Source organism: Sus scrofa, chromosome 1 (assembly GCF_000003025.6).
Source record: "Sus scrofa isolate TJ Tabasco breed Duroc chromosome 1, Sscrofa11.1, whole genome shotgun sequence".
In the NCBI taxonomy this organism is placed as follows: Eukaryota; Metazoa; Chordata; class Mammalia; order Artiodactyla; family Suidae; genus Sus; species Sus scrofa.
In genome coordinates this window covers 326,010-353,244 of record NC_010443.5, presented here as the reverse complement: position 1 = coordinate 353,244, position 27,235 = coordinate 326,010, and the positions used below count along the sequence as shown (strand labels likewise).

General features: G+C 55.8%; 1 long non-coding RNA gene across 1 annotated transcript; it reads right to left on the bottom strand.

Moving 5' to 3' along the window:
• On the bottom strand, positions 529-2,923 carry LOC106508781. Its single transcript, XR_001305810.2, has 3 exons — positions 2,662-2,923; positions 1,034-1,113; positions 529-801 (listed from the first exon to the last, which is right to left on the bottom strand). It is a non-coding gene; the product is annotated as an uncharacterized LOC106508781 (long non-coding RNA).

Sequence of the window (27,235 nt, the reverse complement as noted above, 5' to 3'; positions counted from 1 at the left end):
CAAGTACCGCAAGACACTGAGCTGAGTGTGTTCTGCAAACCTGTGAAATAAAGCAAACCGAAAACCTGCTCATAGGAAATGGCTGGCAACACGAGAAACTTTCCGGGTAGAATATTATGGCTGTCTTTTCTCCTTCTGTCTTAGTGTAATTGTGTAAGTCTGGTTTAATGCAAGTATACAACTTTTATATTGGAGAAGCTGAATTTTGTTTATAAGTGAAATAACTTGATAAAGACCCAGCTGTGGGAGTTCCTTTCGTGGCTCAGTGGAAATGAATCCAACCAGCATCCATGAGGATGCGGGTCTGATCCCTGGCCTTGCTCCGTGGGTTAAGGATCTGGTGTTGCCATGAGCTGTGGTGTAGGTTGCAGACGTGGCTCAGATCTAGTGTTGCTGTGGCTGTGGTGTAGGCCGGCAGCTGTAGCTCTGATTGGACCCCTAGCCTGGGAACCTCCATATGCCGCGGGTGCAGCCCTAAAAAGCAAAACAATCAAACAAAAAGCAGTAAACAAAAACCCACCTGTGAACAGGTGTTTATTTTTCTCTGCCTTCTTTTCTGAAAACAAAGTTGCTTCAGAGAGTAATTGTTAAAAACCCTTCTTATTTCAAAGGGGCCCCCGCGTAATCACGCTGCCTTCTGTTGAGAACGCGGCTGTGCCCACCACCCGCTCTGCGGACCTGGTCCCTCCCTCCCGGGCGGGGCAGGGCCGTCTGGGCACATCACCGTCCGCGTCCACCTGCAACGCTCGCGTCAGCCGCTCCTCCACTTCAGCGCTCGAGCCTCACCTGAACTCTGTCTCCCTGGAACACAAATAACACACAGCATAGAGCTCCGGCCCACGCCCTGCTCGCCGGGCCTCTCCCGGGGTTGTCCCTGTGGTCCCGTCTCTGCGCCGTCCAGGCTGGTTCTGAGCGGGGAGGTGGCCGTGCACCACCTCCTGATGGGTCTCTCCGGCTGGCAGGCCCTTCCTGCCTCTGCTCCTGCGGGGCGACCCAGAGAAAAGAACCTGGTCCCAGAGCAGGTGCCACTTACTTGCAGCCAGCGCCCCAAAGGCTCTGCTCCAACGCACGCCTCTCCAGTGTCCTCGAAAGAAGCCGCTCACAGCTGGCTCCCTGGTGACATGGACACGCGCGTTTCTTCCCATCCTCGAGGGAAACGTCGCATGTTCCCTGACCTCTGGTGAGATGGGGCGGTTTCTAGACATACGCTGGTGGTTTGAATTTCTGCTTTCGTAGATTGCGTCATTGCCTCGGTCATTTTCTTCTCGGCTGTGTGTCTCTCCTCGCAGGGTGGGCGGCGTCCCCCCGTCTCCTGACCAGCATTTTGTGGATCCTCAGTCCCAGCCCTTGGGCCGCGGCACACGTACCTCGCTGAACTCCTGGGGTTGCACCAGCTGGCGCCACCCAGGCAGCCAGGCCCCCAGGCTTTCTTATGCCGCTGGATTTTCCCGCCGTTGAAGGTGTTCCTGGCTCCCAAGATTATAAAAATACTCTCTTTTCTCTGTCACTTTTGAATTATTGTTTTCTCCGCTTTGGTCTTTCCCACCCATGGATTTAATTTTGAGAATGGTATAGTTGGGGATTTGGGGCCAGCAAAATCCTTCTGTACCATCTGAAAAAGCCCCGTCCTCAGCGGTGACAGGGGTGTGTGTGCGTGTGTGTGTGTGTGTGAAGGTGGTACCTCCTTAAGCGAGTCTGCCTCAAGAATGTCATCCATGCCACCTTCTATGCCCCAGCCACCCTGGCGGTGTCTACCAGCTGGCTAGACCACCACAGCGGCCCCTTGTCCATAAAGGACTCATGGCCCTGCGTCTGCATTTCCTCTCCCTGCTCGTCCGGGCCACACATACCCCGTGCGCCCTTCCTCCGGAGGCTGAGCACAAAGGCCTCGCCAGCGCTGCGCAGGGAAGGGCGCTTCCAAGTGGGGAAATTTCGGGTGGCAGGGCAGCCACCATGCTCTCCCACGGGGCAGCGAGGTCCAATCCGTCCAGCCCTCAGAGGAAATCAGCAGAACTGAGAGCAAGCCAGTGCCCGGGGGCGCCTCTGCCTCCCCAGGAAATGCCTTGCCCCCCCTGCCCCCCACGAGGGGCAGAGTCAGGTCAGAAGAATGGATGGCCCTTGACGGGTTGGGGGGCGCTCAGCTGGTGGGGCAGCCCCTGAACCCGCACGGAGCCACGTCCTGAAAGGTGCTGCCTGGCACTTGGGACAAACTGCCTGAGCCCTTTCTGCAAGTCACCTGCACAGGCGCGATGGCCCCTGCCCTTGGGTTTCCCAAGCGGGGGGGACCCCCCCGACCCTCCCTCCGAGTGCCCCGCGCAGGCTCCCACGAGGCCACGACCGCCATCCCCACGCCCCTGCACGCTAACGTGGGGCTGCTTCCAGTTGTGCTCTATCTCGATTTATCTTGATTTTGGACCAACTAGTTTGTGGGCCAGGAGTTAGCAGGGCCTCCCACGGCCAGGGCTCTGTCCAGCCGGGCCCCTCCTGCCTGCACTGGGATCCCAACCACTGCAGGTCCCCCTCTTGGCCCTTCCTGTCCTCGCCGTCTCTCCGTGGACGCGCTTTGGGTTCACAGGTTAATGCTGCTCCCTGGTCGCCCCACGGCATGCTCTTATCGTGACTTTCCTGCCTTTCGATTGTGTTTTTTTCCAGCTCTCCCACCTGTGATGATTGCCCTGAAGAGGAAATAGACGTTCTTACGCTTCCATTCCCGGCCTGGCCATCACACCGGCCCTTTCCTGTTCTGAGCAAAATTGACGCCGCCTGCTGTGCCCTCTCCCCGCCTCCCGCCATCCCCAAGGGCTCTGCAACCTTTAACGTCCAACAGTCTGAAAAAACACAGCTTCTCCGTTTTCAGCTCTGCACGCCCGTGCTGCTCTGTGGAAATAGCAGGACGTTTGGTTTCCTTCTTGGTGCTCGGGAGCGGGAGGCGCGGCTTCCAACTGCTGCTTCTTGGGGAAGAACCTGGAACTTTCCGTGGCATGTCCTGACTTTCTCTGCATTGGCCCTGTCTTCTTGCGGGGGGCGGGGGGACGGAAAGCCGCTCCTCAAAACACCAGCCATCAAACTGAAGCTCTCCGCCCTGCAGCCGGGTGGTGACTGTTCGCCCGGCGGGTCCTGGGGTGGGGGGTGGCCAGGATCATGCGAGGCAGGGGGCTGTTGGCAACAGGAGTGGGGGTGGGAGCAGAGCCTCGAGCACAATGCAGCCTTCCAACCCTACATGCCCTCGGGGTCTGCGGCCAGGCTCAGGCTGGTAGGAGCTCGGTTTCCAGGGAGAAGCGCCACCGAGGCCTGGAGGGGACAGCTGGGAGAGGGAGCTGGCCGGCTCATGCTGCTGCCCCTCGGCGTGAGGGAGGAGCCCCACCTGGCTCCCACAGCTGCCCTCCCAGACCCTGTCCCAGAGGTGCCAAGCACTTCCCAAGTTCACATGGGAAGCTGGTGTCACAGAACAGACAGGGTCTGTCTGCGCCCCTGCGTTCGGACACTCACCAACAGTGGGACGAGGGGCCCCCACACATCCCTGGCCCAGACCCAGGTGGCACCTCAGTCCTTCCAGAGAGAAGAGGGGCCTTTCCATAGAATTCGGGGCAGCATAAAGGTCTGGAGGGAGACCCTGCTCTTGGGAAAGAGGGTCCCGGGCTGGAGGTGCTCACGGGCTCCCCTGCAGGGCTGCAGACAAGCACCCGGGGCTCTGCATCCCCAGGGGTGAGCCCTGCTTGTGCTCCTGCACAGCTGCCCAGAGCAGGTGCCGGGGGCCTGAGCGCTGCCCAGCGTCTCCCTGGGCTCTGCGCCCTTGAGTCCTGTGGCCTCGGGAAGGCAGCCTCGCTGGACGCCAGGCCCCTTTCTGTGTCCGCCTCATCACAAACATGGGACTGCAGACTCCTGACACAGACCCTTCCAGAGCCCATGCGCCCAACACGAGATGCCTCGCTGGACCATCTGGGCCAGAAACGCTCCCCGTCTGTACTTTGCAGTTCTTTCCACTTGGAGGGAGAGGCCGCTGCTCAGCTGACATTCCAGCACTTCTCAGTGTCCTCCACCTGGACGGGCTGGGTTCTGGAGGCCACGCGGTCCGAGGAGGACGGCCACCGAGGCGGGTGTGAGCCTGGAAGGGGCCCAGTTGTAAACCCGCTCCTGATCTCTTGGATCTTTAGTGAAACACCAGCTCCGTTCAGATTAACTGAGAGGTGCCCAGCGCCCCCGACATGCCACGGTCCCTCTGCGGAGGTTTCACTGCCAAGGAGACGGAGGCCGGGACAGCTGACCTGCTGCCCGGAATCGCGGGGTGGGGACCAGACCCAGGGTTTGCCCTCGACCCTCGCCCCCGCGTCCGGCTCCAGGCTCCCAGCTGCCGCAGCCGGGGAAAGAGATGGAGGCTAGAGAAGTTTCACCCACTTGTCCAGGTAACCCCTCCCCAGGTAACCAAGCAGGTGGGGTCCCCACCTCAGCCTTGAACACGACTCACCTCCTGGAAAAGGCGGGACCACAAATTGCCACTGGGCGTCTATGCTGAGTCCTTGCCGAGAGCGGGCATCGAGAGCCCTCCATGGCACCCACCCATGTCCACGTTCACCTGCCGTCTGCACTTCTGAGCAAAGACCCACCGACTGGGTGGTTTATCCAGCAGCGCTGGAGCCCGGGCCGTCTGAGCAAGACGTGGGCAGGGCCACGCTCCACCTGAGGCTCCCGGCCCTTCAGCCTCCCCTGCCGCCAGCGGCAACAGGTGTCCCTTGGCTTGCGGCCACAGCACCTGGCCTCCCCTGTTCTGCATCCCCTTCCTTCTCCGATGGCTCTGGTTGCTGTGTTTAGACCTGCTTGGGACCCTCAGCGTGATCACATCTGCAAAGACCTTTTCCCAGGTGAGTTCCAGTTTGCTTGCATTGTGAGCTTGTTAGGTCACCGCCCCCACCAGAAGCCCAGGTCCCCCCAGCCCACCTGCAGGTCTGAGTGCCCCCAGGTCAGAACTTCCCCGATTTCTTTCTTTCCTTCTCTCTTTCCCTCTTTCTTTCTTTCTTCCCTTCTTTTTCTTTTTCTCTTTCAGGCTGCACCCACAGCATACGGAGGTTCCCAGGCTAGGGGTGCAATTGGAGCTGTGGCCGCCAGCCTACACCACAGCCACAGCAATGCCAGAACTGAGCCATATCTGCAACCTACAGCACAGCTTGCAGCTATGCTGGATCCTTAACCCGCTGAGAGAGGCCAGGGATCAAACCTGCGTCCTCACGGATCCTACCTAGTCGAGCGTGTTAACCTCTGAGCCGCAAAGGGGACTCCATGATTTCTAACCCCGAGCCCCTCTCGAGATGTTGAACCTAGAAGCTGAGCATGGTGTTTTACTAACCCTGAAGACCTGACCCCGGGAGGCAGCCTCTCAGTAGCTGCAAGGGCCAGCTCAAGAGGTCAGGGGGACCGGGTTAGACAGGAGCTTTTGCAGTGAAACCCAGAACATCAAAAGATTACTGTCGGGAGTTCCCGTTGTGGCTCAGTGGAGTCATGAGGATGTGGGTTCGATCCCTGGCCTTGCTCAGAGGGTTAAGGATCCTGTGTGGCTGTGGCTGTGGCTGTGGCTGTGGTGCAGGCTGGCAGCTACAGCTCAGATTCTACGTCTACCCTGGGAACTACTATATGCTGCAGGTGTGGCCCTTAAAAAAAATAATAAAATAAAGATTACTGTTAATGAAAGAAAACCAGACACCTCAAGTTAGGGAATTTCGTGCTTTTCTATGTGGGAGAAGATGCAAAGTCAGGGCTCACTGAGACCTCTCCTTTGACGTGCACGACAGCCATCTGGGGCCAGCGTCCTGTGCTCTCGTCCTGAGTCCCCGGGGGTCAGGGGGTGGGGTGGGGGGGACCATCATTGTGGCTGTAGAAGCTGCGGCTTGGTGTGTCTCCACGCTGAGTCCCCGGGCAGAGGGGGGCACCATCCCGGTGGGTGTAACATCCTTTTTTTTTCACTGATGTGGCAGGTGATAGTCTTCTTGCACAGAGACCTGACTTGAAGGGGCATAATCCCTGTAATAACATGCCTGTACTGTTACGACTAGCGACTAGCGCCCTTGGACTCTTAGTCAACAGAAACTGATAAGAGGCCAGACAAGACATTCGGGGGAGGCTTCACTGGGGTCCCTGCTGCAGCAGAGCGGAGCAAAACCGAGTACAGTTCCCCTTGCTCGCTCCCTGACGGGGGCCAGCCAGTCCTTGAAATGGGGTGAGGGTGGGGGTGGGTCCAAGGGTGGAGCTGGAGGGATGGTTTAGGTGGGTGCCCACCCCCTGGGGGTGCCGTGCGCAGGGGTCAGGCCCCAGGACCCTGCTTTTGCTCTCAGCTCCTCAGGAATGGCTGTTGGGTTTTGGCCTGTTTGTATCTTATTGCTCATGATTTCCCCACCGGCGCATGTGTGCGGTTAATCCAGTCCCTGGTATTTTCACATCTGTTGCTCAAGTGGGCCTTTGTCCAGGTGTGAGGACTGCAGCAAACGGCCCCTGGTCCCAGCCGGTCTCACTGAACACCTGCTTTCGCCCAGGTACAGGGCTAGGCTCGCACGCCTGTGCGACTTGTGACATTCTACAGAAGGCCGAGCCTTGAGGAGCTCTGGGGACTTTCCAGATCAGCCCATTTTAAAAGGGGAGCCGGGGCTAAGCCCAGATGTCCGAATCACCTGCACTTCAACGTTTCAGGAAGGCACCTTGCCGCTGCCTCTCACTTACCAAAACCTAACCAGCTCAGGTGAACACGTCACTCATGGTTCTGCAGGGACACCAGCAAAACTGACATTCTAATTCTGACCTTACACCCAGGTCACACTGAGGCATATCTTTCCGATCTGCTAGGAGCCAGGATCCCAGTCGGCTGCTTGCCGTGGGCTGGGCTGGCAGCTGGGCTGGCACCTGGTCTGGGCGGCCCTGGGTCAGGCTGAGGAGGCAGCGCTGGCGGGCGCGTTCTGCCCGTGGTCCCGCTCTCTGCCAGTGGAAGGGCACGCTCCAGCCTGCGGTGGGGTTACCCTGGCCGAGGGGAGCAGGGCCATACTCTTTGGTCCTTCTGCTTGGCGCTGTTAACCTGATCTGCTGCATTAAGTACCGGCTTCATAGCTCGAGGAGAAGCAAGTCCACAAGCCTTTCCTGCCGGCATCCACCCTCTGCAGCACTGGAGGCTGCGACGGGAGCCCAGCTTGTGGCGGGGCCGGGATGTGCCCTGGGCACTGAGAGAGGGTCGGGGAGGCAGAGCTCCGCTCTGGGGACCCTCACAAATCCTGGACACGCACCTGGGAACCTCAACTCTGGAGCCCTTCCATTTCCCTGGCTTGGCTCAGATCAGCTGCTGGAAGCTGGTCTCTGGAAGGAGGCGACTTTTCCTCGCTGAGCTCAGGCAGCTCCCCTCTGCCCTGACTGCTGCAGCCCCATCTGCACAAAGCCCACAGAAGTCTCGGAGGCCGCAGACCTGGGGGGCGTTCCTACGCCTGTCTCCAGACAGAACCCCGAGGAGAGGCCTTGGGGGCATCACTTAGTGGCTAAAAACTTCAGCTCGGGGGCCCCCGGTCTCCCGAAATTTCAGTGGGGCCTGGGGCTGGAGGGCCTGGGCCGTGGTGGGGGCCGAGCGGCGAGGTGGAGCCAGGCACCTTGAGGACACTGTGCTGGTCCCCACGCATGTCGTCCACATGGTCATCAGTCACTCGCCCCCACAGTCCTACGAAGGCAGGTGTCAGTGGCCTCGGTTCGGGATGACGATTCTCAGGGTCACGTGCTGGCTGGTGCCCGGCAGATGGCCAAGCAGAGGCTGCCAGGCATCTCCCTGCCATCGGTTCTGCCCAGTGGAGACCAGCTCGTCCTGAAACCAGACTCAGGGCTGCCCTGGCCCAACCCAGGGTGACGGCAGCCTGGCAAGAGCCTGCTGCCCTGACTTCCCCATGTGCCCGGGATCAGCCAGGCCTCTGAGTGGGGGGCTGTCATCCCGCCTGAAACCAGCCCCACTGGATTCCGTGGGGACACCACAGGCGGGCCGGGCACCATCTTCCTGCGGCCTGGATGGGCACAGGTGGGCCGCTGCTCCGCAGGCTGAGACAGGCAGGGCCAGCGGGCTGCCGGGGACCGCGAGGGGCGCCGTGTCCTCTGCAGAGGGTTGGGGTGGGGGAATGAAGACGGCGGCGGCACCTCAGACGGGTGTGGCCCAGGAGAGGCGTGAGGTCTGTTTCCGGGCCCAGCCGTCCTGGTGTGGCTGGGGTCAGCCAGAAAACCCTTCTGTCCCGGTGCTGCCCTGTGCCCAGGCACCCGCACGGGCGGGGCTCCTCTCCAAGGAGAGTTTCCTGAAGACCCTCTGTGGACTTGAGGGGAAGGTGCGGGCCACTCCTACCAGGGGGCTTGGAAAGGCCTTTGCCGCCGAGCAGAGGGCGCCTCACCTGAGAGGGGGCGCAGGGTCTCAGGAGCCCGCCCTCCTCTGCTCAGAGCTGGGTGGGGACGCCCCACCCCAGGGATCCAGGCATCAACCAGAGGCTCCTGGCCTCACCCTGGCTCTCACCTGCTTGCCTTTCCCTTCCAGAGACATGGGGAAAAGGCTTCCTTTTGCAGCAAGAGAGCAGGACGGAGCAACGGGGATGGTATGATGAGGTCAGCATGACAGGGACGGAGCGATGGGGCCCCTGAGACAGAAGAACTTGAGGTCAGGATATGACAAGAGGACCTGAGGTGGGGACTGCACACAGGACAGAGACCTGGAAGCACAGCCTCTCTCTTTGCTGCCCCCGCCTCTGCTGGACAACTGCCCTGTGTGACCTTCGGTTTCTGTTGGCCAGGGTTACTCGGCCTTGTCCCAGGAGGGCAGGAGGCAGCACAGCCACATGCTTTGCTGTCTGTGAACGGAATGCAAGGGTCTTGGTGGGAGGGCGACCTGGTCACTGCCACAAGTGACATCGCTGACACGGGGATCTGTGGACCAACTGAGCCCGCAGCCAAGCCAGCCTGTGCTGCATGCAATTCCTCGTTAGCGCACAGGGCTGGCGTTTTCAGCTAAACCTGGCACCTCCTGGGCTTCACCCCCACACGGAGGAGCTGGCTTAGGGGGAGTGTGAGGCCTGCGGGGACAGACGCTGAGCACCCCTGGGAGGCCCTTCCAGGAGCTCCAGGATCTCTCCAGAGTCCTTGCCTCTGCTGCACAAGCCCCTGCAGACCCTTTGAGGGAGCTCCTGGGAGCTGGGCGAGGCCTCTCCCCAGCCCCGGCAATGCTGTAGACCTGGCCTGAGCACTGGACGTCCCAGCCTGAAAACACTGGAAACAGACCCTTGAGCATCTCCACCAGCCACCCCCAACACCCCGTCTGCAAGTCCTTCCAGAAGCAGAAGACTCAGGGGCAGAGTAACTGGCGATGGAGCGTCCGAGGAAACGTCGGCCTGGGCTCCTGATTAAACGACCCCACGGGGGAGGGTCCCCAAGAGGGGTGGTCTCACTTCTGGGTCTCTGTCCCAGTTCCCTCAGACGTGTCTCAGCCCCTGTAATGCTCCCCATCCTTTGCGTGTCCCCATCCAACCTGAGGACTGCCCCCTGCAGCCCCCTCTGTTGTGAACCCGCTCCCCAGCATCCTTCACCCCAGGACTCAGGGATCCGTTTTTCTGGGCTGTGCCCATGCGGGGAGGGTCCCTCCCTGTCCTCCCTGAAGGCACTTCTCAGGGGGTCACAGGTCTTCGTGGGGCTGTCCCAGAGCCCGGCCCCACTGGGCTCTTTCACTGTCCTGGGGCCTCACCTGGGCAGGAGGCTTTGCTTCCAGGGCTCTGTCCTGTGTGTATCCCGACCTCGAGATTCTCCTGGCGCTTCCTGACCTCAAGTCCCCCGTCACAGGAGCGTCGCCCTCACTCTGACTGTCACAGGGGACCCCCTTCCTCAGGAGAGGAGGAAGCCCGGGTGTCATCTTCCCTGAGGTGTTTTCCGCTCTGAGCAGGTCCGTCTGAGAGACCGTCTACACGGCCAGGACCTGTTGGGTAAAAACTATGGGTCCACTGAATCCCACCCAGAATGCATCTGGCGGAGGGGAGCCTACAATGAATCCAACGCCCGCAGTGTTTTGTTTGTAATAATTTGGGGAACTTGCGGTTGGTTCCCTCCAGCTCCCCAGCCCTGCACCGGCCCAGGAGCAGCCTCTGCAGGGGCTGTCCCTGGTCAGGGCCTCACCCGCGGCTCGGCTCCTCCCCTTCGGGCCGCCCTGCGCAGGCCCCTCCCGGCTCCCCTTTGACTCCAGAGAGGCTGTGCTCCTGAGGGTTGCTCTTAGGAAGCCTGAGCTTTGGGCCTGACAGTCGCCAAGGGGCTCTGCAGGCTGCCTTGACTGCTCCTGGCAGCGCGTGGAGCAGGTGTCTTGCCAGGCCGCAGGGCACGATGACTGGGAGCCGATGCCGTCTCTTCATGGACTGGGCAACGCGGCCACACACTTAACATAAAGGCCCAGGAAGGTTCACCCTCTTCCTGGCGCCGCCCCCTGGGGAGCCTGGGGTGGGGGCTAATCGTATGGCCTTGGCCGCTGTGCTTTCATAAAAGACGATCAATTACTGCACTTGAAGGAACCCATCATCAACCAGAGGAAAAGACTATTTTTCTGCAGCTTGTGAATTCAGCTTTTACGACTAAATGACTGCTTACATTTTAAACTCTAATCATTACCATTTGCTTCCTAAAAATAACTGTCTCCCTAGTCCATATTTAGAACAGAGAGCCCTGCTCCTGGGGGCCCAGGGGCCTGCAGTCCCATCTCGCATGGCCACTTAACCCCTTCCTGGCTGCGAACGAGCTGCTCTGCTCCTCTGCCTACGTCCTGGCGACCCCAGGACCAGGAGAGCTGTGTCCTACAGTGGCCGCAGGTGAGAGCTGAGGGCCTGCTCCCTGGACCAACGGACCAGGACACCCTGGCGGGATGCTGGGCCTGGGCCCTCGGGTTCCCCAGAGCAGCCTCCGCCCGGCTCGGCGCGTCACCCTGCTGGACGGTGAGCTCCTTGAGGGCAGGCCAGAGGCTTGGCGGCCCTGAGGTGGGTGGCGGTCCCTGCACAAAGCCTCCCCTCCTCCCAAGCGGCTGGAGGAAGGGCGGGGGCGGGAGGTGTGAGCTGAGTGTGCAGCCGCTCCCAGGAAGCTCCTATTGTAAAAGGCCACCGGAGTCCTCAGGTTACGTTTTCTTCCGCCTCACGGCAGCTCTGGGCAATGTTTTTCCAGGAAACGGAGCAAATGCTGACTCCAAATGGGTGACTCAGTCTGCTCTGGAATTGGCTTCAGAGGAGCCTGCACCTTCCTGGCAACCCGAGGAAGCCTGGGGCGCCGGCCCTGGACCGGCCAGCACAGCCAGCCAAGCGGGGGCCCCCGCGGTCAGGGGATGCAGCTGGGCCTGGTGGCCAGTGGCAGCGTGGCCCGGGCTAGTGGCCGGCTGCAAAGGCCTCGGGAGCAGAGTGCGGAGGGTCCCCTGGGCTGTCGGCAGGAACCTGGCAGCGCTGGCTCTTCCCGCCTACCTGGAACTTCTGGTGTTTCTATGTGTCAAGGAGGGGGAGAATCTGAGCTACTTGCAAGCTCACTGGAGAGGCTGCTGCTGCTCCGCGGATGTCGCTGGGGACAAGACAGCACGTCAGAGTAGAGGGATCCGTCCCAGAGCGAGACCACCTTGTGCTGAGACGGGCGGCTTTTTCCTGTCCAGGTTCCCAGAGCCTTGTTCCCAAGGCGATGCAGAGGCCACACCTGCACACGCACACCTGTAACATGCTACGGGTGGGGACCCGATGCCCGGAGCTGGGTCCTTCAGAACACACCCCCTCGCTCCCAAGCCTGTTTGTCACACAACTCCCTCGAAAAGAAAGGCAGCCTCAGCTCTTGCTCGCAAGATCCACTGAGAATTCTCTCTCCCGGGTGATGGGTTTGCGCATTCACCTTGTGCTCATTGGCACTGTGCAGGCTGGTGAAGCATGAGCAAGGGCATCACTTAGGGAAAACTAGGTAAAGAGGTGGGTGCCTTTAAAGACAGAAAAAGCTGTTCTTGCCCAGGGACCCCAGAGCCTGAGCACCCCCGGGCATCGGGCCGGGCTTTGACCCGTGTCTTCCCGCCTTTCCTGGCTGGGTGACAGATTCCAAGGTCAACCCAAAGAAACAGCTTGACAAAGAGACGGGTGCAGTTGTCATTACGCCGTAGTCACTCAGGAAATCCTGCTTTTTCCCTTTTCCGTATGTTCTGAGACACGACCTTCAAGGTCCCGACCTCAGAAGCAGTCACTGCTGGCCTGCAGCCCCCGCTCAAGGTCAGCGTCTCCAGAGCAACCGGCTGGTGGTCTGTATTCCTGGACGGAAACACCGAGGGGCTAGGTGATTTTTCTTCCACTTCCAACGACAGTTTCAACTGATTGCAGAATCATAGCCTCAGGATTTAGATGACATTTCCCTGACTCCAGAAGCGGGGTGGTAAGAACTTTACCGAGAAATCCTAGGAATATTCACAAGCGGTGGACACCCCACCCGGAATTTGACTGGGATATAACTGTCGTGTTACTCCCGTGAAGGATTCGACCAGAGAGTGAGGAAGCAGAGGACGGGCAGGGAGGCCCCCCCACTCCGCCCTCACCCTGTCCAGCAGCTCCCGACCTCACCTCTCCTCCCGTCCTGATGTCGAGGGCAGCCCTGGCCTCATCCAGCTTAGATGGTCCAGGCCATTCAGCTTCCAAAGTTCCCCTCCAGTCTGGCTGTCACCAGCAGAAGTGACATAGGGTCACAGGGCACCCCCACTACTGTGCTGCTGGCCCTGGGACCCCCGCCTGCCTGTCTGGGCCAGATTAACCTTCTGTAAATTCGACGTCCATTGATTGGGTGGAAGGTCGTCTCAAAGGCCTTCAGAGCTTCCCGCGGCCAGCGTGACCGATGCGTGTCGCCTGGTTTATCTTCTAAGGACCCCAGGAGTGCCCCCCCCCCCCCGCAGCTGGCCAGGTCCCACCACTGCCTGAGCCCGCTGAGCTCCCTCTCCACTGGGCCGTTTCTGCAAATCCACGCCCAGGGCCCTCGCGCCAGTGGCCACAGCAGGTGTATTCAGAACCCATTGAATTCAGCTCCTCATTACATGTCGTCTTTTCCTGTTTAACGAAGGCTTTCACTCCCCATGTGACTGTAAACGCCTTGAAGAGAAAGACCTGCTAGGCCATCTCGAGAAATAGGTGTCATGTGATTGGACAGACAGTTCAAGGGAGTTGCCTCAAGAGCAGCAAAAAAAGGCAAAACCCTAAGTCATGCATAAAGCAACTTTGTTCATGGCTGCTGAGACAATACAGCCCAGTATCCTGAGATAGAGAAGGTGGGTTTCTGCGAGGACTGAGGGACGGAGGCCGGGCTGGGGAAGGGCGTGGGCGCAGCAGGTCAAGGACCCGCTTGGATCCCATTGTTCACGCGCCCGCCCTCGGCCTGCGTTTCCAGGTCAATAAACATGAGCGTGGGCGACCAAAATCCTGCCTCTGGCCCCTTGGCTCTGGACCCCGGGGGGCCTCAGCCTGCGGGAAGCGGGGCTCGGAGGCCAAGGGGGCCACGTGGCCGCGTCGCAGGGGCCGCAGGGCGCCCCGAGGGCAGCGCAGCGCCGCCCCCTCGGGAAGTCCCCGGGATTCCGCCGCCGGGGGCGGGGCGGCTGCGGACCCGCCCACCCGCACGAGGAGGGGGGCTTCGTGGGGCCACCCCGCCCCCTCCCGAGCAGGACACAGGGCTGCCCAGGGACACTGCCCACAGGCGCGGCGAGGCCCCAAGCCGGGGAAACGAGAGCGGCTGTGGCCTGGAAGGACCAGGGCTCCGCGGTGCGCGACCCCGAGCGGAGGGTGACAGACTCCTCAGGGGCCACGGGAAGGACTTCGAGCCTTAGGTCGCGGAGCAAAGCAACGGCGCCGGATCCGCAGTGGACGGAGCCTCATGACGAAAGATGGCTCCGCGCAAACGGGCCGTGCTTGGAAATCCATCAAGTGTGTTACCTTCGAACGTTCAAAATCCTCCAGAATCTTTCCACTCAGCTTCAGTGTGCTGGCGGAAGGCCCTCAGGGTCCCCAGCTTGCCCAAGGTCGCTCAGAAAGCCCAGTGGCAGTGAAGTGTCAGGACCCAGGCCTCCAGGCACCCCCAGCACCCCAGGAATCGCAGGGCATAGACACTTGGCACGTCTAGGCACTCGGGGGATCTGGGCTGGGAACCACAGCCAGGAGAGTAATGAAATGAAAATAGCAGCTTTCATCAGCTGAGCCCTGCTGGACGCTAGACCCTGAACTGAACGGATGACTCCACCATGCAGTTAACCCCCATTTTTCACCTGCATTAGGCACTTCCACCCATGTTCTTATCTAATCCCCATGGAGGTCAGAGACCCCTCGGCTGTCAGTGGGGGCCGGGGGATCCAAATTCAGAAGACGTGACTCCAAAGCCCACTCTTCTACCAGCTCCGGACTCTTCCTTCACATCCACCAGCTACTCTTGGTCCTTGAGGCCTGAGGACCCGAGCTTGTGATCTCCTGTCTGCCTCCCACCAAGGTGGTCACAGCGGGCGGGGTGAGACCCTGAAATGGGCTACTTGACCCTCTGCTGGTGGCGCCAGAAATAGGTTTGATGTGGGAGGCACAGGGAGCTCTCTACCAATGTGTGGTGCACACATTTTTAAAAAGGCAAAAGTAAACAGTTCCAAGGATTGGCAAAGGTGTGGAGCAACAAAACTCTCCCATGCCTTTGGGAGACCAGCTATGATACAAGCACAGTGAAGGAAAGCTTGGCGACTTCTTAGGAAACCAACACACCCTGCCCTGCGGCCTACAATTCCAGCCAGAGATGTTTACCCGAGAGGAATAAAAATGCGTGTCCACAGAAAGACTTGGAAGGACATTCCAGCAGCTCTAATCACAGCAGCCCATTTGGCTGTCCCTACCAGAAGGTCAGCTGTGGCGCGTCCATGCCAGAGACTGCCTGACAAGGAAAGGGCCAGGCTGCTGCTGAGCAACACCTGGAGCTCTTATACCTAAGGCTACGTTCTAAGTTTCCATGTTAGTGTAGAGAAAATGAATGCATGACACAAAAAATTGAGGGGGTTAAACAGAGAGGCCTGGAGCAGACACGGGGGAACTTTGGCCCTGAGGGTACTGCTCTCCCTCACTTTCATCCACCTGCCCTGCAGTCAACCACAGAGCTCAGCGACTGGAGAGAAAGCCCATGGAGAGAGCGACTCTTGAAAAGAAAGCAGCCCATTATCTGCGGTGGCTTCTGTGAGATTTCAGAGTTGGCCACCATCCCAGGCTTGCGTAGGGGTCTCCCTGTTGCACGTTTCCCGTTGCATGGGACCACATCTCTTCACAGCTCGTGCTCGTGGACTGCACCACCATGCACCTGGGTCTCTGTTCCGCTTACATGGATTCGGGGATGAAATGTCCCTGAGAAAGACCCAAAGGAGGTCTGCCTTGCTCGGCAGGATCATACGTCCCATTCAAACCAGGCTCAGCCCAGGGGGGTATTTTGGCTCATGAAATGTGAGAAGGAGCAGGAGCTGCCTCCATCGGGATCTCTACAAGCTAGCACAGGTTCTTTTTCCTCTACAGCGGTAACCTGCAGCACTCCAGTGGAGGCTGGGCCTCTGATGAGGGTGAGATGAAAAGACCACAGCTGGCCCCCAAAAACATGGTGCATGGCAAGAAACAAGCATTTGGTGTTGGAAGCAATGGAGATCTGGGGTCACTAGGTATTGCAGCATAACCTAGTTGTCCAGAGAGATGGTCAGCCTTCATAGGAAAGGCTGCGGAGCCATTGGAGTGGGAATGCACCACTGGCAGAAAGTGTATATGTGTGTGTGTGTGTGTGTGTGTGTGTGTGTGTGCAGAAAGCTGCAGGACAATATCACGCATGAATGCAGATGCAAAAGTCCTCAACAGAATATTAGCAAATAAAAGCCAACAATGTATAAAATAAATTACACACCGGGGCCAAGTGGGATTTATCCTAGGTTATGTAAGGCTGGCTCAACATTTGAAAATCAATTAACTTTATCTACCACATTAAAAAAGCTAAAAAAGAAAAAACACATCAGTATATCAGTAGATGCAGATAAAATATTTGACAAAATCTATTACCCATTTATGATTTTAAAAAAACTCAATAAATTAAGAGTAGAGGAGAATTTCCTCAATTTGATTTAAAAAAAAAAAACTACAAAAAGCTTAACAGATAACGTCATACTTAGTGGAAGGAAACTCAGAGCTCTCCCACAGGATCAGGAATAAAGCAAGGATGTTCTCTCTTACCATTCCTTTACAACATTTCACTGGAAGTGTTAGTTAATGCAATAAGACAAGAAAGGGAAATAAGTATACCGAGTGGGATGGAAGATACGGAATTGATTTTGTTCACAGATGGTACGATCTTCTATGTAAAAAAAATCTAAAGAATTGCCAAGAAAACTTCTGGAACTAATAAGAGATTATAGTGAAGTTGCTGGATACAAAGTTAATATACAAAAGTCAATCACTGTGCTATATACCAGTAATAAACCAGTAGAATTTGATAGTAAAGACACAATATCATTTATATTAGTACCTCCCCACAAATAAATACTTATGTATAAATCTAGTAAATTGTGTACTGATGTTATATGAGGAAAACTATAAAACATTGATGAAGGAAGCCAAAAAAGAACTAAATAAGCTGAGAGATATTCCATGTTCATGGGTAGGGAGACTCAACATTCTCAAGACATCGGTTCTTTTCAACTTGATCTATAACTTCAGTGCAATCCAAATCAAGATCCCAGCAAGTTATTTGTGGATGTGGACAAACTGATTCTAAAGTTTATATGAAGAGGCAGGAGACTAACCAACACTTCGATAATGAAGCAGAAGAACAAAGTTGGGGGACTGGTGCTACCACAAGACCTGCATAAAGCATCACTCCTCATGACAGCATGGTATTGGCAAAAGAACAAACAGGTCAATTGAACAGAAACAGATCATGTTAACTTGGTCAACCGAAGTTTGACAAAGGAGCAAAGGCAATAGATGGAGAAAAGGTAGTCTCTTCAATAAATAGTGCTGGAACACCAGACATCCACATGCAAAAAAAAAAAAAAAGAATCTGGACATTGACCTTCAACCACCACAAAAATTAACCCAAGATGAATCACGGATCTAAGTGTAAAATGCAAAAGCTATAAAATTCCTAGAAGATAACGTAGGAGAAAACCTAGATGACCTTTGGTTTGGCAATGACTTTTACTTCTCTTTTCTTTCTTCCTTTTTTTTCTTTTTTCTTTTTTTGCTTGTTAGGGCCATGCCTGTCTGTGTATCCTCATGGATACTAATCGGAGGCGTTTCTGCCGAGCCATGACGGGAATTCCTGGCAATGACTTTTTAGATACAACACCAAAGGCAAGATCTGTGAAAGAAATAATTGATAAGATGGACTTTGTTAAAATTAAAAACTTTTACTCTGCAGAATATAGCATCTAAGAAAATGAGAAGATAGCCAAAGACTGGGAGAAAGTTTTTGTAAAAGGCATATCTGATAAAGAATTGCTGTCTGAAATATACAAGGAACACTTAAAGCTAAATGATAAGAAACAAATAATTTGATTTAAAAATGTGCCAAAGACCTTCACAGAGGTCTCACTAAAGAACATGTATTGACAGCAAATGGGCCTGGAGAAAGATGCTCAGTGTCCCATGTCATCAGGGAGAGGCAAACTAAAACAATGAGGCACCACTACACACTTGTCGGGATGGCCGAAATCCAAACACTGGCAGCCCCCAAAACTGGTGAGGGTATGGAGCAACAGGAACTCTCATTTTCATTGCTGGTGGTAATGCAAAATTGTGCAGCCACTTGGGAAGACAGTTTGGTGTTTTCTTAGAAATATAAGTATACTCTTACCATGCAATCCAGCAACCATGCTCTTTGGTGTTTACCCACAGGAGCTGAAATTTCATGTTCAAACAAAAACATGCATGTGAATGATTACAGCAGATTGCCAAAACTTCTAAGCAACTATGATGTCCGTCTGTAGATGAATGGATAGGTAAACTGTGATATCTTCAGAAAATGAGATATTCAACGATAAAAGGAAATGCACTAATAAGCCTTGAAAACATGGAGGAAACTTAAATGCCTACTAATTAAGAAGCCAATCTGAAGAAGCTACATACTGTGTGATCCCAACTACATGACATTCTGGAAAAGGCAAAACTATGGAGACAGTAAGAAATCAGTGGTTTCTCAGAGTTGGGGGCAGGACAGAGATGAGTGGTGGAGTGCACAGGATCTTTAGGGCAGTGAATCTGTGTGATATTATAATGGTGGATATGTGTCATTTATACATTTGCCCATTCCTACAGAATGTATACCACCAAGAGTGAGCGGTGCTGTGAACTATGGACTTGGGGCAATTTTGATGTGTCAGTGTATGTTCATCAGTTTTAGCAAATGCACCACTCTCTCAAGGGATGTTGATATTAAGTGGGCGGATGGCATATGGGAATCCTCTGAACCTTCTCCTCAATTTTGCTGTGAACCTAAAACTGCTCTAAAAAGTCTTTTAAAAAAAACCCCAAAACCTAAGACAGTCAGCCACAAGTTGGGAGGGGTCTGTTTCTGCCCTTGGTTTATCTAACTCACTTTGTGTGCTGCAATTTAAAACATTGGTTTTTGGGGGTTTTTTTTTTGTTGTTTTTTTTTTAAATTTTCACAGAGTCAGTATGAGGAGTAACACAAATGTAAAATTTATGTGAGTTGGAAAAAATGACCTCAGGTTGCAAGAGATTGGATGAATCATATTCCACGTAGCACTTTAAAAAATTTGGGTATTTATGGAGTTCCCATCGTGACTCAGGAGTTAATGAACCCAACTAGCATCCATGAGGACTCGTGTTCCATCCCTGGCCTCACTCAGTAGGTTAAGGATCCGGCATTGCCATGAGCTGTGATACAGGTCGAAGACGTGGTCAGATCCTGCATTGCTGTGGCTCTGGCGTAGGCTGGCGGCTACAGTTCTGATTAGACCCCTAGCCTAGGAACCTCCATATGCCACAGGTGCGGCCCTAAAAAGACAAAAAAAAAAAAAAGGTATTTATTAATTCCTTTTTCCCATCCCTTCTCCTCTCCTCCCCCACTCTATTTTCTGGTGAATTCCATTTAATTTGAATGTTTTCACCAACTTGCTAAATTCTTTTATGAGTTCTAATTCATGTATCTCTGGAATCTGATAGTTTTTTCCTATTTAAATGATCATAGAACATAAACTAATGTTCATCACTTTATTTCCACTCCTTAAGTGCCTCTCTCTTTTTCCTTTGTTTCCGCATAACATTAGCAAGTCTTTTAAACAGAGTGCTATTTTAAACAGAGTTGTGGTAGACATCCTACTTGAAAAATCTCCTACCACTAGCTTTTTAATACTTCATATTGTAAGTAATATTGGAAGTTATAAATCGCTCGCAGATGTTGAGTATTAGTAAATGCTGTTTTCTGTACCTATTAAAATAATTATGGTTTCTGTTACTATTGTATTGAAAGGCTGTATGATGTTGAGCTATCCTTGCATTCCTGAGATAAGCTCTCCTTGATCATAATATATTGCTTTTGAAATACAATGTTGGATTCAGCTGGATAATATTTTATTTTGGATTTTTGGCATCAATATTCATGAGTAAAATAAATCCCCTTTTCATGTACTGTCCTTACCTAGTTATGGAGTCAAGGTTACACTAGTTTTGTCAACTAAGCTGGATGTATTTTCACTACTTTCTGCTTTCTAGAATGACATGATTAAGTTAAAATTATCTCTGAGTCTGTGGTTTGACAGATGAGAGTGTTTAGATTCCATTATCAATTTAATGCTTATCAATCTGGTCGAATTTTCCAATTTTTTGCATGATTTGGCATTTTGTTTTTCTCCAGAAATGTACATTTCCAAATTAATTACAGTATATTTGTTCATAATAGTCTTTTGTTTTTTATCTCTAAGTTATATCATCAGTCTTGTCAGACTCCGTAAAAATAAACAACCTTTGTTTTGTTAATATTTTCTATTTTGGGGTTGCTATCTTCTCTATTTCTTTTGTTTCCCTTTATTAATTGCTTTTTTTTCTTATTCTTTGGATTTGCTCTATTGAAGCTTTTCAATCGAATGCTTAGTTTACATTTTCCCACCATTCCTATTTCCAGATAAATGTATTTAAAGCATTACATTTTTAGATATAACTTAAGCTGTATTCCAGAAAGTGTGTATGTGAACATAAACTCTCTCTCTCACTCAACCCCCCCCCCACATATTTCTAAGTCTTTATCTAGTTGTGTTGGCTTGTCAGAGACTTCCTCAATTTGATCTTCCAGCTCACTAATCTCTAAACACGTTTTCTCTTTTACTATCTATGTCTTTGCAAGTGTTCTCCACGTGCTGTCTTCCTCATGCTTACTCTCTTTGTTTCACCTCTAATGATTCTACTTGAATCATCTTTATGACTTCATTCCACTTACATCTTCCCTTCCCTCTCTGCGAATGCTTAGTATTCCCGTTTTGCTATTTATCGCCTGGAGGGTGCCGTGCTTTGAGTTGTGAGTGTCTGGTCCAGTGAGTCTCACAGGCAAGTTTGTTCAACCTGGTGTCCTTTCCCAGTGGTTGTGCTGGTCAGGAGTCCAGCTGTCTTGGCCATGACTTCATATTCCCTCCAGGGCATTCGCTCCTTGTAAGGTGTAGTTGACGGAGCGGAGATAAGACCAGCCCTGGACCATGTCCCATGTCCCCAGCAAGGAGAAAGAGGAAGGAGGCTCAGCTGCCACCTCATTCACCGCTTGTGCTCCGGGAGCCTCCTGGGTGGGTAACTGACTTCCGCCCTCAGAAGCGTCATGGCCAGGAGGCAATTGGAAGTGTGAGGGAGGAGGCAGAGGTGTGACTAGGAGCCCCACAGTGCCCTGCACCATAGCTGCTAAGTCTGAGGCAGTGGAGACAAGCAACGGGCTTCAGTGGCCATTTGGGGAGGAGCCAGGAGAATGGACCTGCTCCCAACACCCGCTCCACGGCTGCCTGCAGATGCGGCCACCCAGACACACCAGGCTGTTTCCCCAGGGCTTTCTCGCCAGCTTTGTCCTTCCAATCCCTACTTTCTTCTTCCTTCTGTGGCTTTTCAGTGTGAATTCTGAGGGCAGGAGCCAATAGTTACACTAAAATAACCACGTCATGCTCAGTGCAGCAAGGCCGCCACATTCTGAGAAGCAAACACTCATGGAGACCAACTAAAACACACTTATTCGCATCTGCTGTGGCGTGTTCCCTGCAGGACGTTGTGTCCAGGGGGTGAGGAGACAGCCGTCCTCGCCATCCGCATGGCTGTTCCCCAACCCTGAGCCCCAGCCCGCATCTTTGAATTGACATACAATAGATGCAGGTGGAAGGGACTCCTCTGAACGTACTTGGGGAAGGGTCTGCCCGTGGCGAGTGCCAAGCACAGGTCCTGCCTGAGGAAGGTCCCGAGTTTAGGGTTGGAGCCTCACTCACGTTACCCCCACGTGACTTCTAAGTAGGGAATTTGGGTTTCTGGCTGCAGAAGAAGGACCTGAGCCAGCCTGAGGGAGGGCAGCGCGGGAGATCTGGGGGCCTGTGGGGAAGGTGGGTGCAGACAGAGAGGCCGTGAGGTGCTGCTTCAGCTCGGCGGGCCGTGTGCCCAGCCCTTCGCTGCGTTAACACATGCACACCTGGTGTGACTGGTTCTTCCATTTCCTGTAAAGGCGTCGGGGTCCTGGAGTAACGCCACGCGTGTCAGCTCGTGTTAACAGGGGTAGAGCTGTGCATCAGCCTCTGGCTCCGGGATCTGTGAGCCTAACTGGGGCGCTGCCCCCTGCATGGATCCGCCAGGGCCTGGGCTTCTCCCAGGTCAGCCTCATGCGGGTCCCCACACTTCAGGTCCTCCACGGGCCATGACAGGCCAACAGCAGCTCCAGAACGTTCTAGCTTAAGACCTGTTCCCCCGAGGATGGGCTACCTTGCACTCCTGGGTCTCACGTGGGACCAGAGGCGCTCTCCTGGGGTTGAAGGTCAGTCCTGGGCAGCTCCCCTGCGGGGCCTTTGCACAGGCCGGGATGGGGGCAGGGGTGGGGGCGGCGACCTCCAGGAGATTGGCAGGTTTGAGAACCAGGCCCTGAGAGGGTGTCCTCAAAAGGCCCCCGGGGTAGCAGTCTGGCCTGAGGGGAGGGTCCAAGGGAGTGGGCCCTGGACGTGGAGTCAGGACAGCCTGACCGCCTTGGCGGTGGGGCAGCAACGCCCCTCGGGGTGGGGGGCCCTGGCTGGGCAGGTGGCAGGCTGCAGCCACACCCTAAGTGCTTCTGCTGAAACACTTACCCCCCCCGCCCCTTGCAGACTGACGGCGGGCGGTGGTGCTGCAGGGACTGCAGGGGGCTTTTCAGGCGGTCAGCGCTGCGGGCCCCCAGCGCCAAAAAAAGAGACCTGGAAGGTGGACGGTCTGTCCAGTCACCCCGCGCCCGCGGCCCCTTGCTCACCTTTCCTTTGCGGTAGAAAAGTGGGATTTAAGGTCTTTTTTATTGAGCCGGCCTCCCGGAGCGCTGATGCCCTGGGGGCGGAGACGAACGTCCCTGCGGCCCCTTCGGACTGTTCTTGGCCTCGGGGCTCGTTTCTCTTGCACACAGCCTTCGAGGGCACATGCCTGGCTCTCCACAAGTTAGGAGGCTGAGAGTGGAAAAGATTTGCTCCAGGGTCACAGTCAGGGTCACAGTTAGAGTGAGTTACGAAGCCCGGGAGAGCCCAGAGGTGACGGTGACGATGGAACAAAGGCACAAGGAGCTCCGCCCACCTCGGGGCCACCTCAGGCTCGAGGGGTTCCTCAGAATAGTACCCGCCCCCCCCAAAGATCAAACCTTGAAAATTAGAGTACAGCCACCTGCCTTCACCCTCTGGCTGGCTGCCAGCCGGCCCTCTTACTGCTGGGAGCCAGGGGCACAGAAAACAGACCCCCAGCTCTTGAAGGAGGTGGCGCACGGAAGACAGTGAAATGGCCCATGGAGATGCAGGAAAAGCCTGCGAGCATTCCCATGACGTCTGATTGTAACGAAGGGGCATTTCCATGCCCAGGGTGCAAGGGGTCTGCCAGGCCGGGGATCAGCAGCGGCAGAAGGGCTGGCGGGGCGGGGACACCGAGGCCTCCCAGTGAGCACACAAATGTGAGCCTCGTCGCCGCTGAACCTGGAAGAAGAGTTGGTGGGTCAGCCGCAGGGGCCCGAGGAATGCAGATCCAAACGGCCCCTCGAGGCCCCCAGGCTGCTGCTCATCAGAGGGTGTGCAGACTGAGTTTAGCCACCTTCCACCCTCCTCCCAGAAAGGGTGGCTCTAAGGATACCCGCTGTTTCATCTTATCACCCAAGGCAAAAATTCCGAGCCACCCTCCGAAGGAACCAAATTCCGGCAGCAGCCCTGGAGAATGGTGCTATTGTGCTGGCCCAGAGGCCTGGAGGTCGGATCTGTTGTGTTTGCAGTCAAGCTATTTAAGAGACTGCAGGTGAATTAGAAGAACAACTGGCTTAGTTACGAGAATTAATACACTTGGTTTAAAGGCGCCATGGGGACAAGCAAAAGTCAGGGGCAAACTCCTGTCCTCCCGGTCAGCAGGAAACTCAGACGCCCACCTCTGACCACCCAGCTCCCCTGGCCCCAGACCCTGCACAGGTCACCTGAGGAGCCTGCAGGGAGCAGCCGTCAACCGCCCTACAAACAGGTGGTTGGGGAGGGACACTTAGGAGGGCCTCTCTGTGGGTAGCTGCCCCCGCAGGTATGTGGGGGTCAGGGGGCAGCTAGAGGTGCCCACAGAGACAGGTGTGCTCAGGGAGACATCGCCGGCAAAGCCTGTTTTTGGGTGCTGATTTCATTGCAGAAAGTGCAGCTCCGCAGCGACGTCCCCACCTCGAGCAAAGAGCCCAGCTTCCCGCCCACCCGTCTCGCCTCCCTCGGCTACGTGGGTGGTGAAGTCGGACATCAGACCTGTGAGTGTCTTCTTCCAGCACCGGCGCTGAACACGAGCCCGTGAGGATAACCAGAGAAGGCTCTGCTCTGCGCCCAGGATGCTCCGGGGAGGAGACTCCCAGTCCCTGGAGGTCTCAAAACAGCCAAGAGGGCTGTGCTGTCTCATTAGAAAAATTCTGTGTTTGCCTTTTTCCTAAATACAGAATAATGCCTAAAGTCAAATAGGATTTTGCACACCTGGAACCCCACCCCCCCCCCCGCAGGAAGCACCACCTCTGCTGTCCTTCTGAGGGTCAACCAGGGCACTCGGAGGGGTGGGGGGCAGGGGCCCGAGGCCCGAGGCCCTTGAAGGCCTGTCACCTGCAGGAGAGAAGGAGGGATGCACCGAGGGGCCGCGGGCACCCGTCCATCAGCTTCAAGATTCTTTTGTCGTCACGCACCTCATTCTCTCTGGGGGCAAAGCCAGCTCACAGAGCCGCCCCTGCATCCTGGTCGTGGGGGCTTCTCTGTCACCTGGTGAAGCAGGAGTTGCTGTGCACAGATATCAAGGGACCTGCAGGTAGAAGAGTCTTGGTCTCTTCAGTGACTTAAAAATGAAAGGTGGGCCTGAGCAGCTGACCTGGTGAGCAGCATTCCTGCCGCGACGACATGAGACAGTGAGTGTCCCCCACAGAGAAGCTGGCGCTGAGCAGACCTTGAGGCCAGGTGCATGCTGTCTAAAATGCCTGACACGCGGTGATGCCGTGACGGACACACGGCCTGGCTGCTGAAGCTGCTCCTGGGCGGGCCTTGGACTCCACTGGACACACTCTAGGGCTCAGAGCCGGAGTGGACAGAGCCCCCCGGACCTCAGCCCACACACTGCTGCACCGGCCACGCTGCACCAGCCAGGCTGCTCTCCGCCTTTTGCAGCCCTGTGTCGGTCCCCATGCGTCCGGCCAAAAGCCTTCCTCGTCCTGCCCTCCCGGCTCCACCTCGAGCCACAGTTGATGCAGCCCTACTCCCCCCAGCAGCCCTGGCCCCCTCACCAGGGTGCTTCCTGCCCATAGAGCATCCAGACGCCCATCTGCTGCCTGTGCCATCTCAGGGCGGCCCCTCTCTAACCCCCAGCCCACAGGCGCCCACCCTAGAGTCCCCGCCTGCACACAGAGCCCCTCCTGCACCCTCAGCTGCCCAGGTCCAGCTCTGCCGGTTCCTGGCCTGCACCGACCCCTCCATCCCGTCTCGGCCTTTCAGTGTCACGACCTCAGGACCTTCCTGGGTCCCGGCTTCTATTCCCAGGCATCACTTCCCCTCTGAGTCCCCTCTTAGGACCCTGGCATTTTGTCATTTCTGTACAAGTTATAACCACGTGCAGTAGGAGCTGTGCCTTCCTCATCCTTCTGAGAGTGAAACAAACCTTCGTGCAACCAAATTAAGCACCAAACCCGAAGCATTATTTTAAATTTCGTTTTAAAATCCACCTGAGCCCCTGGTCTGGGCCAGATGGAGGTCGGCGTGGGCAGGACCTGGGCAGGAGTCGGCGCGGAGTTCTAGCCCTGGTTCCCGCAGCAGCTGGTGTGAAGGCGGCACTACGTCAGGCCTCCCGAACTCGAGGTGTGTGTGAGTGGGCTGGGGTCGCGCTAAAAATGCAGATTCTGATGAAGAATATCTGGGGCGGAGCCTGAGACTCTGCACGTCTCACGAGCGCCAGGGGATGTGCGGGCTGCCGGCCCTGGGACCACGCTTCAAGGAGAGAGGGACCTTCCAGAACTTTCCAGAGCTAACATTCTGCGAGAGGGAAAACGAGGTCCTGGCCAAGGTCTGGATGTGGCCTTGGCTCTCAGAGTTTCCCTCCTGGGTTTTCTGATGCGGTGGCCTCAGGCAGGCTCCTTGGTGCCCCTAAGCCACAGCATTGTTCCTGGAAGCAGGGACTAACACCCTTGGCTGCTGTGACAGTTCAGGAAGTCATTCACACAGAGGCTGGCCCTGGGCTTGGCTGGGCAAGGCCTTCGGGGACCAGCGCTCACCTTGATTTGGGGAAATCCCTGTTCTGGCAGCTTCCTTAGGGCCCCAGGATGCAGAGCAGGGCCCCTCCACCCCAGAGCTGGGTCTTGGGCCGTCTGGCTCCAAGGGCCTCCCTGCCCTGCAGCAGCACTGTCCTGGGCAGGAGGCCACGAGCTGCAGGAACAGGACACAGAGGAGAAAATCTTCTGTTGTGTAAACACAGCCCTGAGTTTTGAGGTGGATGAGTTCCAGCAAAGAGCCAGAGCTGTGGCGGCGGGTGCCTTTCAGAGCTGGGCCGAGTTTTCACAAACCAGGCGTCTTTCCAGACAGTCTGACACCTGCTTCTCCACTCACGGGAAAGAGACTGAAGGGTGTCCTTCTGACGCAGCTGCTTCCGTGTGCACGGAGATCCGCATGCAAGGCCGGGAGCCCTCATCAAAGCCGCCCCACAAGACCCCCTGAATTCCCAGGTCCTCCTGCGGCCTTTGCTGTTGTAACGACAATGAGCAGATTTTAAGTCCCTGAGACGCCCTGTGCTGCGGGCATCACCGGGGTTTCGATACCTTGTAGCATCTCTCGTAGGTGCAGAGCCCGCAGTAGCCGTGAGGGAGTCTGTCTGCACAGTTCTCCAGTCACACTGATTAGTGCCTTCTGCTTAGGCTGGTGCTGACATGGTCCACACTGCCGTCAGATCTGCTTAGACGTGACAGGAGTGAGGGTGTGTTTTTGTGTGGCTGTGCTTGAGCTAGAAGCTGCAGATTTCCGTCTGATTCCAGCCACCCCGCTGCCCCACGTCCCCACTCAGCCTCAGCTCAGGACCACTCCTTGCTCTGCAGGTACCAGCTTTCCTCAAGAAGGGCCGCCAGGGCCAGCCCAGTGCAGGGCAGAGCCCCAGACACAGCGGAAAAGCGAGGGCTGTGAGGAAGGGGAGGCCGGGCTCCTGGGGCGGGGGTGGGGTGGGGGTGGTCCTTGAACCCCCAGATTGGAGCAGAGCGATATTCCCCTGAAAGAGCCAGGCGCTAACAGGGCAGCAGCCGGCGGGGATGCTGCGGGCTGGAAGCCCTTGGATTCCTGAGCAGAAGCACTCCCTGCCAGGCTCCAGGGAGAAGGGCTGATCTTGGCTGCGGCCTCCGTTTTCCTCTGTACGTTTTCCAAGCGTTTTCCACCCACGTCCCCCCGAGGATATTTCTGCCAAATGAACCTAATATTTCCTCCACTTAACAACCAGAATGAGGCGCCTGGCCGCTCTTAGAAACCCTCCCCCAGCTGCAGGCCGGGGGGCTTTCCAGGGGGCAG